Consider the following 15728-nt stretch of genomic DNA (forward strand, 5'->3'; position numbering starts at 1 on the left):
GTGCAAATGTTGAAGGCATGGATAGCGATGCCCTCAGTGAGTGTGCAAATGTTGAAGGCATGGATAGTGATGCCTTCAGTGAGTGTGCAAATGTTGAAGGCATGGATAGTGATGCCTTCCTGTACCCGTGGCCACAGGACACGAACACAGTGATCTTGGGTTAAAGTCATCTGAATAAAATAATCTGAAATAAGGACATAAGTCTTTGCTAAAATATTAATTTTAGTGAAATATTCATTACAAATGGTTTTTATTGTAAATGATTGTTCTGACGATGACAATTGGATAGCACAGAAAATAATATATGGATTAAAAGTGGGCTGTTCTGAATCAATTAATTAGGTTCCATCATTTTGCAAATTTTAAAGGTAATACATTAGAGATATCAGTTTTATTAGTCTACACGATAAAATTTAATTAGCATTACCAAATTAAATTGTTAATTAAATTATTTGGCATGACTTTTTACTTAAACCTTTATGTACATTTATTACATAAAATGACTTGTAATAAAGCCACATTTTACAAACTGCTATAACAGAAGAGGGTTAGACCCAAAATGTTTTCAAGTTTATTTTCCTTGTTAAATCCAGGGCAAAGATCACAATCTTTATTATATGTTTAAACTTGCCAAAGAAGAGTGAAATGTATGAGTTCCACAGTGGAGGTTCAGATATCATTTAAAGGAGACGTGTTTCTCCTCAACTACTATTGATATATTGCAGTCAAGTTGAGGGTTGTCAGATCTGTGTGTGTGTGTGTGTGTGTGTGTGTGTGTGTCTTTCTGTCTGCCTTTGTCTCTCTTTATGTCTCTGTTTCTCTATTTCTGTCTTGCTCTGTCTCTGTTTCTCTGTGCCTCTCTCATTCTCTCTCTCTCTCTCTCTCTCTCTCTCTCTCTCTGTATGTCTGTTTGTTTCTGTCTTTGTCTCTGTATCTGTCTCTGTTTCTCTGTCTCTGTTTCTCTCTTGTTCTGTCTCCGTCTCCCTGTGTCCCTGCACCGCCCCCGTATATCTCCTTCTTATCTCTCTCCTTCCTATTTTGAATATTGGTTTCTCGTAAGAACACAGATTCTCTACAATATCTTCAGGTTCTTCACACTTCCACAATGTGACAGGGAAATTAGAACTTAAGGATCCAGCAACCAAATGACATCTTTGGAAATGATACCTTCCCAATCCATGCCAACAGAACTCATTCGGGATTATCTCTCTACAGTTTTGTTTTTTTTTAAATAAGGCTTTAGCTATCCTTACACAAGGGCCATCATGGAGCCCACAGAGATGTTCCTTGCGTGCTATGCTTCTGCTTCACTGTGAAAGTCTCTCTGTGGTACAAGCCAGGGAATCACGGAGGGAAGTGGTGCAGAATGCTACAGAGATGGAGAGTGAGAGCACAGTGGGGGCACAGGGCTTGCTCTATAAATCATCATCTCACGGCCAGGTTCTGATTGCCTGCCATCTTTCTCTTATGTCATTAAGTTCCATGTAACACTTTAGGCCATGGCAAATACTCCCTGAGAGTGGACGGAGAAGCCCTCAGCTAGGCTCCAAGAGCTCACTTGGCCGTCTATAGTTTTGTCTCTGAGCCTTCGTAACGTTATATTTGAAAATTTGTTCCATTTATTTTTGAATGCATAAAGTTCTACATCGTTGCCACAAACCCTCCTATACACCCATCCCTACTCAGTTTCAAATTTCTGACCTGAATATTTCCAAATATATAAATACAACCTACCTGGGCTGTGTAATGTTACTTGTATAATGTTGTATAATAATGTTACCTGTATAATGCTACTTGTATGAATATTTTCAGGGAAGGCCATTTGATATTGGATAACCAACCTTTCTTCTTTGGGGAACACTATTTCTCCTGCTCTCAGCATTCCTCAGCTACCCTAGTTCTTTGCAAAGGGTTGAGGGGTTGTGAGCCAGCCCCTTATGCAAGGTAACAACTTAACAAGTCTATTGGGGTAATCCTTGACATTTACATCGGGAGGGAGAACTTGAGTTCAGCAGTGTTTAATTCCCTTGGGGATTAGATCCACATAGATCCAGGATGAGAGAACACACTGACTGTGGGTTCAGACAGTATCTGCCAAGATGGACCTGATGGCCTGCCCTCCTTTCATGACAGGCCTCATCCAAAAGAGTGGTTTAGGGACCCTGTGATCTGACTTTGATTTCAAAGGTAGAGCCTTATCTGGGGACTGTGAGCAGAAAATTGGCACCTGCAATTTGGTTCAGTTTAAAGAGGGAATGAGCAGCTACCTTTCTGCAGAGCCAGCTCTGGAAGGCTTCTTAGCAGGCCTATAGTTTCTTTCAGTATTCTTGGCCTAAAGGGTCTCCCAAGGAAGAATATGTAACAATGTGAGCCTCCCTTCAAACTCAGTGAGGTTCTCAATGGTAGAGGCCACATGCATAGTCACTTCTGATTTCACAGGAGAAAAATAGTGGGAAAAAAAAATTAAACAACATTGCACAGTAAAGGACAAGGGGTGTATGCCACTAGATAAACCTACCTATTTTTCTTATGGAAAAATAATATCCACAGAAAAACATAGTCCACAGAATAGGACAGTGACCAGCACTCCTCAGTCTCACCTTGAGGACTAAAAGTAAATCCTGAAGGACTTAACAGACAGGTTTCTTCTTTTGCTTATTTATATTTATCAACATTTGTTAGCAAAATCACTTGGAATGTGTTTGGAGATAGATGTCCTTGTGTGTAAAAGTGACAAAGAATCTCTCCTCTTACACCTTAATGTGTCAGGCTCTTTTATTCTACTACTCTTTAAACTGCTATTAAATGGTACATCAAGCTAGCCAGTCTTAGGCCAATTAGTGTTGTTGTTGGTGGTGGTGGTCCTTAATTTTCTTCCTTGTAAATGGTTGGTAAGTGGGTTCAGTTTGAAAAAAAAAAGGAGTATGTTTGATGAAAATATATTTCATGCATTCTACACTATGTGGTGTTATTTTTGTAATAATGGATATAAAGAACTCTGTAACAGCAAAATCTAACTGGTGAACCTTCGATTGTTGTGGGATCCACTTGGCACTCAACATTTCTGGTGACATTTCCTGGACTGTATCCTACCTGCTCCATGTATATGACAGTGGCTAACTCTGGTACTTGAATGGAGCTGTTTTCTACAGACCTATCACCAAAAGTACTCACTCATCTCTGTTCTACCCCATTTCCTGTAGCCTAATCTCTCAGGAACCTGCCCCTTGCAGATGCCTTTAGTGTTTCTCAAGGTGTGCGGTTAAGTGGATCCAAGAGGAAGTAACACACTGCCTCAGAGTACTCTTGAAGTTACTTGGTTCTGGTCTAGCCCCTATGATGAGTTGTGTCCAACCTTAGTTCTCAATCCTTTCGAGCTGTATCACTCTTGCAAAGACATTTAAAGCACAGACTCCTGAAATTCTGCATAGCTGCACCCCAGCATGAGAGTCCTTCAGACTGTTTCAAGAGTGACTTTAGTTTTCTCAATTTCTTCCAACTCACCAAAGAGAAAAAGACACTTTTATTTCATTCTTTCAGAATCACAAATTATAAAACTTTTTTTGGTTTTGACAAATAGAACCCTTTATCTTTTTTTTTTCCCTAAAAATAACTTTTTCACTATGATGGCAGCTTGTCCAGTAGTGAACAACATAAAAGGATTTTTCTCTGGGCATCACCCACTGGTGACAGATACACAGCATTGCTTTCTAAAACTCCTGACTTAAATTCTTCATTTTTCAAGGGGGATCTGACGGTTCTCTGTTTTGTTTGGAGGTAAATTATCTTATTTATCATGTCTGCATAAATACCACCAAGATGAATAATACAAGCTATTAGAATAATCAAAGTAAAAAATGTGAACTTGTCCTTAAAGGGATAGGTTTAGCATCTTGCCTGAATATATTAAAAGAGAGGTTATATCCCTCCCCTTGAGTAAGAAAATAAAGAACCCTCCAGGACAGGTTCACTATCGTCTCATCCAAGGATTCTGAAGTTCATTAAGAAATTCAGACAGACTTTTATCAGTACTTTAACAAAATTCTTCATGTCAGCTACTTAGGGAGGAAAGGTTGTTTGTTTGGTTTTGTTTTTGTTCCTTTGTTTGTTTGTTTTTTATCCATAGTTTAAGGGTACACTCTATCATGGTGGGAAAGGCATGGGGCAGGGGTGTGAGGCAGCTGCTTGCAATGTATCTCCTACAGTCAGGAAGCCAAGAGAGACAGAGAGAGAGAGAGGCAGAGAGAGAGAGAGAGAGAGAGAGAGAGAGAGAGAGAGAGAGAGACAGACAGAGAGACAGACAGACAGACAGAGACAGAGACAGAGAGAGAAAGAAAGAGGCACAGAGACAGAGAGAGAAAGAAAGAGGCACAGAGACAGAGAGAAAGAGAGAGAGAGAGAGAGAGAGAGAGAGAGAGAGAGAGAGAGAGAGAGAGAGAGAGAGAGGAGGTTATTCCTCAGCTAGCTTTCCCTTTCTACTTTCTATTCAACCTAGCACAAGCCGTGGGTGGTGCTGCCAACATTTTGTGTGGCTCTCCCTACCTCAATTAACACAATCTAGAAACTCCCTTCCAGGCATGTGCAGAATTTGTCTCCAAGGTGATTCTAAATCCAGAGAAGTTGAGGATAAATAGTCATCACACTCAGTGTTAAATGTAACATACAGAGAAAAGCAAAATACAGCCACATTTAGATCTACAGTTTGATTGAGAGGCAGCATGGAGTATAAAGAGGGACAGTGGCTTATGAAATTTGGGGATCAGAAAAAGTGGGAACAGACTCAGAGGATAAACCTAGTTATGCAAATAATCTGATCTGGTTCTGATTTGTTTTCTTATCCCATTAAATGGAAATAAATAATTGTAAGAAATTATAGTCTTTAATTGACTTTGATGTCATGAAATTTTACAATATATAGCTCAAGGTTTGAGTCAGCAGTTCAGTGGTATCAAAGAGGTAATTCTGTATGTCAGCTTTTATTAGGCTTTCTCCCATGGTACAAGATGGTTGTGCCTCTAGACATCATGGCCTTCATTCAGCTGTTGAAACAGAGTAAATATGTCATAATTCTCTTAGTATTCCATGAAAGTCAACACTGCTTCTTATGCCATAGTCATCCATGTTCCTCTCATCTCTCACTGGCTAGAACTTGCTACATGTCGCTATCTAGACAAATCACTAGAAAAAGGAACAACAGCTTTGTCCCAAAGTTTGGTCCCCTGGATAATCCTGAGAAGCTTAACAAAATACAGATAGATATCATTATCCCAAGAATCTCTTCTTTGGTAGCTGTGGCTTAATGATATTAATTTATATTATATTTTTGGTGATGTTATTTTTATCACACTTAATAAATTAAGAGAAGTTAGGTTGAAATCCTAGATTTGTGTCAATACTGTTAGTCATAACTAATCTTTTTTATTGGTTTGAAAAATGTTAACGCAAGGCCTCTAGAAATTACTTAATGAAGAGTTTCTTGTGTGTAGCCATGCTAATAGGATGATGGCTTTAACTGAAATGTGAAATAAGCCTAAATTCTGCAAATAATAGCTGATAATATTGATCCCACACTATCTACTGTCCCTGTGCTCTTCCACTTCTGTGAGGCAAACTCTTTTAGAGAAAAAGAGCTAAGTACAGAGAAAGTGATGCTTGCAGCTAGAAAACAAGAACAAGAAGTGATGTAAAAACTCAGCACTCAAACAGTGAAGGTGGTCATCCTCCACCTTCACTTTAGGTGAAGGTATTTTATTGTATGTTATTCAACCTTATTCATTGGAGTGTAACATTTCCTTAGTCTAGCTGGTAGAAGCAAGCATAATTTCTCTCCTTGTCCAGCAGCAAAGACTACCACCTTTATTTAATCTAGTCTAGGGATCTTCCCTAAGTTTGGGGTGTTTCCTCAAGTTCCTTTATTAGCATTCCACTGCATATTTGAGGTGTAGTCTCTCTTTAGGACTTCAGAGTTGTATTTCTCTTCCCATTTCTCTCCCAGCAAGCTCTGCTTGCCCCGCCTTCCCAGGCTCTCTACTTGATATTCTTAGATCCGGCTTTATATTCTTGTCCTCCTGAAATGGGCAGCTATAGCAACTGTGCATCTTACTCAGTGTTACAGCACTCATGCTTGAAAATCACTTCTCATATATAATAGTTTGATTTGTTCTTTCCTTCAGCCGAGCTGATGTACACATATTTTGTTACTTTACCTCGGCTGGTATAATTTCATTGTTCGTCTGAGTATTCTTATTGTGTAAGTCCTTAATTTTTTTTTCAAGTTCTGCCTGATAAATGCGACTTCTAGGTAGGAGTGTATTTAGTTTCTTTTATCTATTTCTCTTAGGTAAATCCAATTTTCCTTTATCTTCCTCTCTTTAGTAATTTATTATTATGCATTGAAATTGTGTCAGCCATTTATAGAAGTAGAAATTTCATCTGAAGGGTTTATTTTCATTACAACAGGCAATTAATTTTCCAGAGTCAAAACTCTAAATTCTGCTTCCCCTTTTCAACTCTTTTACCAGGAAAACCAATAACAATGTGTTGAGTCTCCTTTAGGTTAGCAATGAGTCTTCGCCATGGGAGGTGACAAAATGAAACATGCTGGAGACTATGGGATATGGCTATTAGTGTGAACTGTGGATTCAAACAGAGCTTGCTTTAGTCCACATTCTAGTACCATTCAGATATTGTGCCACTGCAATACAATCACACATTTAAGTGTCCAACTTCAAATTATCCAGGAAGCATTCTGAAGTTCAAATAAAGTAGTAAACAGAAAGAACTTGTCAGGAGACCTTAAACATTCTGAATTATTAATAAGCTCAGACTTTCCTCCCTTTGATATAAAAACAATTTCAAGAAATACAACATATCATAAAACTGAATTGATATTGGAGCTAAATGGAGTAATAGAGTTGTTAGAAATTATAGAATTCAGAGATGAGAAAAGATTCCTTGAATTAAATCTGGTGCTTGGCTTTTAAGTTAGACACAATTATGTGCAGGAAATTAAATTGGTTGTAAAAATTTATGTACTTAAATCAACACTACACAGAGTAGTTTTATAGTAAAAACCTTTGATCATTACAGACAAATGGTAGTAGAATTCAGATCACTTAGTCTTACTTTGAGCAGGTAAATTTGTATAAGGAAGATCTTTGTCATTTACTAGAACATTGTGACACAAGAAGAAACACAAATCAGAATTTTAGCAAAATTTCAGTTTATAAGACCTTCGGTGTCCACAGTGGTAATACCCTCTATGTCTATACAGCAGGAATGAACAGCTCTTTATGTCACTTAAGGTTCATGAGTAAGTGGTCACCTTGTTTGACTGGAAGGACCTTCATAGAGTCCTAGCGTCCAGTAGAACAGTGGACGAAAAATGTTTTTCAATTAAATCTTTGCTTTTTATACAAATGAAAGAACTAATGTATTAACCTGGAATATATGACTGACCTAAGCTGACTCAGATCCCTGATTAGCTGCTATTGTTTGAGTTAAATGTCTCTGGGGATGGGTTTTGAGAATAGTGTGTTATCAATATGGATTAGAGAAGGTAGTCACTGAAAAGTCACCCTCCAGCTATGACTGTACTTATCCAGGTCTGAGAGAAGAAGACTGTATTAGTCAGGGTTCTCTAGAGTCACAGAACTTGCAGATAGTCTCTATATAGTAAAGGAATTTATTGATGACTTACAGTCTGCAGTCCAAATCCCAACAATGGTTCAGTAGTAGCTGTGAATGGAAGTCCAAGGATCTAGCAGTTGCTGAGTCCCACACCACAAGAAGGCGAAAGAGCGAGAGCCAGACTCCCTTCTTCCAATGTCCTTATATGGTCCCCAGCAGAAGGTGTAGCCCAGATTAAAGGTGTGTGCCACCACACCTTTAATCCCAGATGATTTTGGACTCGGAGATCTCCCTGTCTTAATCTTCTGGATTCAATCACCACTGTGTCTCAAGATCTCCATACCAAGATCCAGATCAGAAACTTCTATCTCCCAGTCTCCAGATTAGGTTCACTGGTGAGCCTTCCAATTCTGGATTGTAGTTCATTTCAAATATAGTCAAGTTGACAACCAGGAATAGCCACTACAAAGACCCTAGAGTGTGATGTTGGCAGTAGATCTGGAGAAAATGAGTTAGTAGAAGGCAACATCTGACACCATTGCAAAAATGAATTTCCTGTGGCCGTCCTCCCCTCTGTCTTTTTCACTTCTTCCTTTCCTTCAGCAAATGTCCATTACTGCCCTCTAGGTTGTAGGATCCATTCTGTCCTCAAGTTACATCAAGGTCTCTGCATGCTAGACAGGGAATAAAGAAAAAGCAAACAAGTACACACACAACATGAAAGTTTGCTAGATGAGCATAGGCATAAAAGACAAAACACATGCATTTGAGCCAGGGAGAGTAGGTGAAGCTTGATAGGGGACGTTGGAATTTTATATATGGTAGCAAGAGAAAGTTCCATTGAGACTTCGAGTTGATCATTTGAGTCAAGGGCCAAAATTGTTGAAAGGCAATTTCAAATAAAATAGAAGAGGATTTCAAATAGAGTAGATAGGCTAGACAAAGATTTATAAACAGTTAGTTATAAGGGCTTTGATCTTTATTTTATTTGAAAGATAAGAGAGAAGTTCCCACAAAGAAAATGAATTCACTGAAAGTGTGTGTGTGTGTGTGTGTGTGTGTGTGTGTGTGTGTGTATACGCGTGTATGCGCGCGCGCGCACGTGGGCATGTGTGATTTTGAAGTAAAATATCACAGAGCTCTTCCATTTTTATACAAATAATTGAGACCTAGTAATCAGTATGCCTTAATATGTACAGTAACTCCTCAGGAGGTAAGAGGGTTATGAGTTAGAGAATGATAATTACCACTCTCTTTTTTTGCTTTCGTTCACCCTTTTTATCGATTAATTATTTTATTTAATATCCCAAATGCTTTCCCCTCCAGATCCCTCCTCACAAAGTTCTTCCTTCTCTCTTTGACTCTAAGAGGGTGTCTGCCCCTGGATATCCCCCTACCCTATTTGTAGCAGATAGCCACCTTGTCTGGCCTCAATGGGATAGGGTACACCTAATCCTCTAGAGATATGATTATTACCCTCTTTATAAGTGCCCGCTCAGCTTTGTGAAGTAGAGCCAAGGAAATGGAAGCTCAGAAAAAAGATAAATATCTTAGAATATTGCAGCCAGGAAATAAGTGGACCAGACCTCAGACTCGAGTGTATATCTGACCATGCAGCTTTTCTGGTTTTCCTCTGACTCTCAGCACAAACCATCTACTCCTGGGGCTGGTTGTATATGTGAGCTTTTCTTGCTTTCCTTTAGAGAGTGAGTCTGCATGAGTTCTACCATGAAAAGCCTAGCATTTCGATATATCAATGACTATATTAAAAACAGTTGAGAAAGGCTGCGTATAACAGGGTTATAGTCCCATTCTGTGTGGTGGATCAATTGTCACAGGGGTGTGCTTTGTTTGCTTTGATTTGTTTAGAGACAGGATCTTTCAATGTAGTCCTGGAAATTGGTATGCAGTCCCACTGGCCTCAAATGCACATAGATGTGCCTGCCTCAGACTCCCGAGTCTGGGATCAAAGGCATGCACTGCTGTAAAAGGCTTCCCACTCTTCTAAACATCACAGCACAGTTTGAAATCTATAGAAACAATCTTGTGCCATGTAGCAATGCTGGAAGTGAGAGACAAAGGTTCTCCCATTTTCAACATGTGGCCCCTAAGGTTTCCAAACAGTGGCCCTGAATGAACAGGTGAATACATGCATTAAGGATACCATGAGACATATTTATAGGCTGTATTGGAATACCATTCCTTATATCAGGAGGGTAGATATACCTGCTTACAAATAAAGTACTCAAGACAAACCACAGGAAGTCAGTAAAGTAGCTGGAAAACTTTGGTTCTGTTGAAGGGTCTCTGAGCCCTGTGTTCAGTGCCAGTACTGACAGAACCACTGAGTTTTCGTTTTCCATGCTTGCAGCAATTTGATGTTGCAGTCTTTCCTAAATTTACATAGCACTGGTGAGAGGATTCATGTCTTAGGTTCTATTGAGTATATATTCAATATTTTATAATTTTATTGTCTCAAGATAAAAAAAAATACATTTAAGATCCAGAAAACACTTTTTATTCCCAACAAGTTTCCTGACTCCAAGTTGATACTTTTAACTTTTCTTCTTTGAATTTGTAATATAATTACCGTTCTATCTTCAATTCCTTCATTTAACACCACTCCCTTTCTATCTCTCAAATTCATGATGTTTGTTGTTATATATTGGTGGATTAATAAATATATAAATACAACCCACCCAATCTGCACAACGTTCCTCCGTGTATGTCTCCAGGGATGAGCACTTGGTATTAGATAATGAATTAGTAAGATCTTCCCTGGGAAAGACCCCTCCCTGCTCTAAGTAAGCACTTCTTTGTTGCCTGTAGTTTGGGGCCTAGGGTTCTTTCTTTTAATTTGGAGAATCCACTTTTCTTGTCTACTATATTTTAACAGTGATATCATCCTAGAATTTTACTGATAGTATTGAATAAAAACATATATTTTAAGAGTTTTGTGTTCTGCAGCAGTATGAAGTTCTACTTTATTATTTTCATCCTACAAATCAGAAAACACAGTCGTGTAAGAGTTAAGTAATAAAGTAATATGTTGGCAAGCAGGAATTGTAAGTCATATGTCTCTAAAGACATAGCTATAACTGTGTGGTTTTCTTTTTTTAAATATTCTAGTTTTCTCTACCAGGCTTTATTCCTGCAAACCAGAAACCCTTACTTCTCAAGCAGAGATATTATTATGCTTAACTCCAAGTGGGCATCCAGTAATCTTTTGTTGAATGGAAAATAACCAGTTTTCCACCACTCAGTCTCATGCTGCAAATTCTTGGAGTAGTCATGATGTACTAGCACAGTGCCTCTCGACCATCCTGATGCTGTGACCCTTTAATGCAGCTCCTCATGTGGTGACCTCCAACCATAAAATTATTTTGTTGCCACTTCACAACTGTAATTTTGCTAATGTTATGAATTGTAATATAAGTATCTGATATGCAATCCTCAAAGAGGTCGGGACTCACAGGTTCAGAGCTGCTCTTTAGCATACTGAGTCACAACTATACCATGAGCTTCACATAGTTAGTATGAAATATAAACTTGTCCTTCTCATAAAAGATTTTAAAGATCAAAACTACAGTCAGTGGTAGAGCGCACAAGACGCTGGGTGAAGTCTCCAGTAGAAGAAGGAAGAACAGAAGGAGGGCAAGGAGCGGGGAGAAGGAGGAGAAAGAGGAGAAGAGACAGAAGGGAAGAAAGAATGAAGACAGAAAATGCTCTGAGAAACATTATTGACTACAGACATTTTCCTCCACAACTGTTTCAGACTAACAGAGTATGACTTCATAAGAATAATGTATTTACAAAGGGCTTTCAATAGAAATGCACCCTATCATACATCCGCCCAAATATTTAACATATCACTTAGAACATAAGAAAATCCTTGAATTATCATATACTTTTGATGTCAATAAAAGTCTTAATACAGAAGGAATGTTCACTGAGACTATTTGTAGCTCTTTTTGTTTCCTACTTTATTTCTTTTAAACCATTAAAGGTTAGAAATGGACACAAGGTATTAATCAGAAACTAAATGGTATTTGTCAGTGTTCAATAATATAGGATCCTTAAACTAGCCCCATTGCACTCAGTTTTAAGACTTGGCCTCATGTCTGCTAATTCACAAACAGTAGCAGTAGTGTAGTATTCCCAATCTGTATGGTGGCACCTGCTCAGTCTTTTAATTCATGATATTGTTAAAAGTTTCATTTACTTGTTCATGCATACATTGATTAAGTACTTCCCAATTGTTTATCATTACTTACTAAGAATGAATGTAAGCCTAAATGAAATTCTCACTATCCCTATTCTTGGGACATTGGTATCTGAATGACAAATGCAAAGGGGAATGTTTGTTAGAACATGATGTAGTATACTGTATATGTCCAAAGACCCTGAGCCACTGGGGGAAGGAGGAGCTAGAGAAGGTGATACTGGTTGAGCATTGAAGAAATCCTGGACATAGTTACTCTTTCTTAGCTGTGAACTTTGAGATTTTAGCAATCATGCTACATTCAACTCTGCATCTGCCACAATACTAAAATAATTTTCACAGATTTTCTCTCACAATATTCAGAGAATTGAAAAGTGCATTGTCTTTGTGTAAACCATCTCATTCTGAGCTCATTGATATGATGATGATATTGTGACTGATGCAGACTCAGACACAGCTAGATTTTTCACCAAGGCTCAGCAAATCACCCTGGACAATAATGTAAGTTTGTGTACCTCCCATGGATATAAATACCATGAGTTCTGGCCTCAAATATTCTGCAGCATCAGTTGGTTGGGTTTTTTTTTGTTTTTTTTTTTTTTGTTGTTGTTGTTGTTGTTTTTACCCCTTTCTCACCTTTTCAGATCTATGCTGGATTAAACTGAGATTTAGAGAAAATCCCGGGTCTTGCTAGTGGAAATAAAGTGTCTGTTTCCTTTAGGATGACTGACATGCTGACAGCCAGCTATTCTTACTATAATTCATAAGAAGTCCTCCAGCAAGAAAGTTAGATTCCACAGTAAACACATGGGGACCCCATTCCCACAGCATCTGTCTTGTTTGTTTGCCAGCAGCAAAGTGCTGACTGGGAAAAGCAAGTCTCCACAGACAAAGGCAGTAGTGGCTCATCTTGGGAGGAACTATCATTTGAAATTTGTAAAGACCAAGCATGGCTGAAACCCCTCAGAGTGACTTCTATATTTGGACCTGTGGTGGCTGCAATGAGCAATGCTGTTAATGCACAGAAGTGATAACCAGCATTGTAAGCATGACGCCCATGTGTGCTCCAGACTTGCAGCAAGGGTGCAGAGAGAATGGATTTCTGGCTTTAATGCATCTTTTGCTGAGACTAGATGCAGCCTTACTACCATGAATTTGTGCACGATCTATAGTTACTCTTTGCAGACTCAAAGAATCTGCTGTGTGGAGTGAGCTACAGGGCAAGGAGGTTGTCACTTTCTCATTTCCAGAGGAAGCCAGAGGTTCTCTGGGGTTCTGAGGGGTAGGGGGGAGTTGCAGAATTTAGCTGAGCATCCCCCCCCTGCTGTGAAAGTCCATATTTGTCCTGGCTTACATTCGGGCACATGGATAAAACACTCTACCCAGAAGCCACTTGGGGAGGAACAGGATCCTCATTGCTTATACTTTCAGGTAATGGTCTACCATCGAGAAGAGTTGGGCATGAATCTGAGGCAAAAACCAGTAGAAGAAAGCTCCTTGGTAGCACACTCGCTGGCTCACTCTCGGGATTCTCTTAGGTCGCTTTCTTATACAGCCTAGGACTGCGTGCCCAGGGATGATACTGTCTGTACTAATTAATAATCAAGATAGACCCAATATGATTTGAGCAGTCTCTGAATTGAGACCCTCTTCTCTGGTGACTGACTCTAGACTGAGTCAAGTTGACGGTTAATGCCTACTAGGTCACTTTGTCCGTAGACAACTTGACTCTTCTCAGGCTTTAAAAACCTAAGACTAACATCATTTTATTTTAGAAATCAACAAAGTATTTGCACATAGTTTATCCAGACTCTAAAATTTCCCATTGAATTTAAAGTGGAAGTGAATCACCACCACCACCTCCACTACCACCACCACCATCATCATCTTCATGATCAAAACAGGGTCTTACTATGTTGCCTTGGCTGTCCCGAAACTCACTGTGGAGATCAGACCGGCCTTAGACATACATATTCCCCTGTTTGCCTACTGAGTGCTGGGATTAAAGGCATGTGTTACCACACTGGGGTGTGTGAGGTTATTTTAAAGCTCAGATTATTTATCCTCTGAATTTGAAAGTGAAAGGGAAGGAAATTTAAACAAGGGTTTTCATGGGCAGGGCGAGACAAATGATTGCTTTGCTGTTTGAGACACCTTAGCTTTCTATCCTCACTCTCCCTAAATACTTCGGCGGCAAGGCAGCCGTTACTCAGAGATCATGGCCACTTTCCTGAGATATTTGTAAATGTCAGAGGCAGAACTTCTTGCTGCCCTGATGGAAAGGTTTGTCTTTCACTGTAGCATGAGGAAGTAATTTCTGCAAAAATCAATCTTCTGGTTACACCTTGTACTTCCCACTGCCTTGCATTTAGAAATCATTGAGTTAGCAGTAGCCTGAAGTGAGCTTTTCCCCTGTGTAAACTCAGACCCTATCCTATCTTGCTTTGTTTTTGTTTTTTGCTTTTTGGTTTTTTTTTTTATGTTTGGAATGTTTGTCTCACAGCTTCCATGTATAAAATTTGGGAAGTGACAATCAAGATTAAGCATTAAGAACTCATTTCAGGGGATTTATATGAATGCACATGCAATCTAACTGCAGTGTCTGAAGATGCCACAGAAATATTAGGTTCTGGCATGTAGGTGCCTACTGGAGCATCATGTAAAAGGACTGCATCCTGTTCAAACTCACAATAGGACCAAGAAGGTTCTGTGGAGTCTTAGGAGCTCTTAGATTCAGCCGTTTTCTCTCTTTACTCAGCTGTTCAGAAGTTACTTTCGTGCATTTTCTAAGTCTTGTGAAGATCATATGCCCCAGTACAGGGGAATGCCAGGGCCAGGAAGCAGGAGTGGGTGGGTTGGGGAGCAGGGTGGGAGGAGGGTATAGGGGCTTTGGGGATAGCATTTGAAATGTAAATGAAGAGAATATCTAATAAAAAAAAGAAAAAAAAAGAAGTTACAGTGTCATTTCAGGCTACATCCTTAGCTCAGTGTACAACTCAGGCTACAAAGAAGTAATGGGCCCTTGCTAGCAGACTGGCCCTGAGCTGATACCTTCAACAGACCTCCTTGAAAGAAATCCCAAGGCACATTCATTTATTATGCTTTATATTCCAGTGTTAATTAAATTTGTGTTCATATATACCATAGTTCAGATATCTCCAGGAGAAAGAGGTGAAGGGTTTTACCCAGTACTTGCTAACTTCCAATAAATAATTACAAGGAGGAATTGTGTCAGAAGGATCCAGAGCTGGCATGACAATTAGCAAGCAGATTCTTCCCACTTTAGCCCAGGGGTAAGCCTTTGGGCTTAAAATGATGTGCGTGATTCAGGTATTTGCTGATTATGAAGAATCAGATCACAGAGAAAATAAGCAAAGCTCAAGAGACTTTCATTCATCAAAAGTAAGTGAAGAAGGGGGATTTTAAAAAAAATATCTATACTAGTAAATCAGCATGTTATCATCCCCAGATTATATACCCCAGAGGCACAGATCCACGAGATGTTGAAAGTTTCCCAAGAGAAAGCCTTTATCAGTGAAATACATTTGGATAATGTGGTATAAGCTTGCATGGTGGTGGTGGTGGTGGTGGTGGTGGTGGTGGTGGTGGTGGTGGTAGTGGTATGTGTCCTTTCTCTGTCAAGGGAGTAAGAAAATTCTAGATATTTTATCTATCCCTCTGGACTCTGTAGGAACAGTATGTTGTTTTGCTACCCTGATCAACACTCAGTATTTAAAGATAATCCTCTGTTGGTTACATTAACCAAGTTTCAAGTTTCCTCCTTCTATAATTTGTGTGTATGTATATGTGTATGTGTGTGTGTGTGTGTGTGTGTGTGTGTGTGTGTGTAAAATTATACACACACACACACACACAC

General features: G+C 39.2%; 1 protein-coding gene across 1 annotated transcript in view; it reads left to right on the forward strand.

The window, feature by feature from the left end:
• The window catches only part of Nell1 (neural EGFL like 1), an 827697-nt gene that overhangs the window by 769598 nt on the left and 42371 nt on the right, over positions 1-15728 (forward strand). The gene's annotated exons all lie outside the window — the stretch shown is intronic.

This window comes from Mus pahari, chromosome 1 (assembly GCF_900095145.1).
Source record: "Mus pahari chromosome 1, PAHARI_EIJ_v1.1, whole genome shotgun sequence".
Classification (NCBI taxonomy): domain Eukaryota; kingdom Metazoa; phylum Chordata; class Mammalia; order Rodentia; family Muridae; genus Mus; species Mus pahari.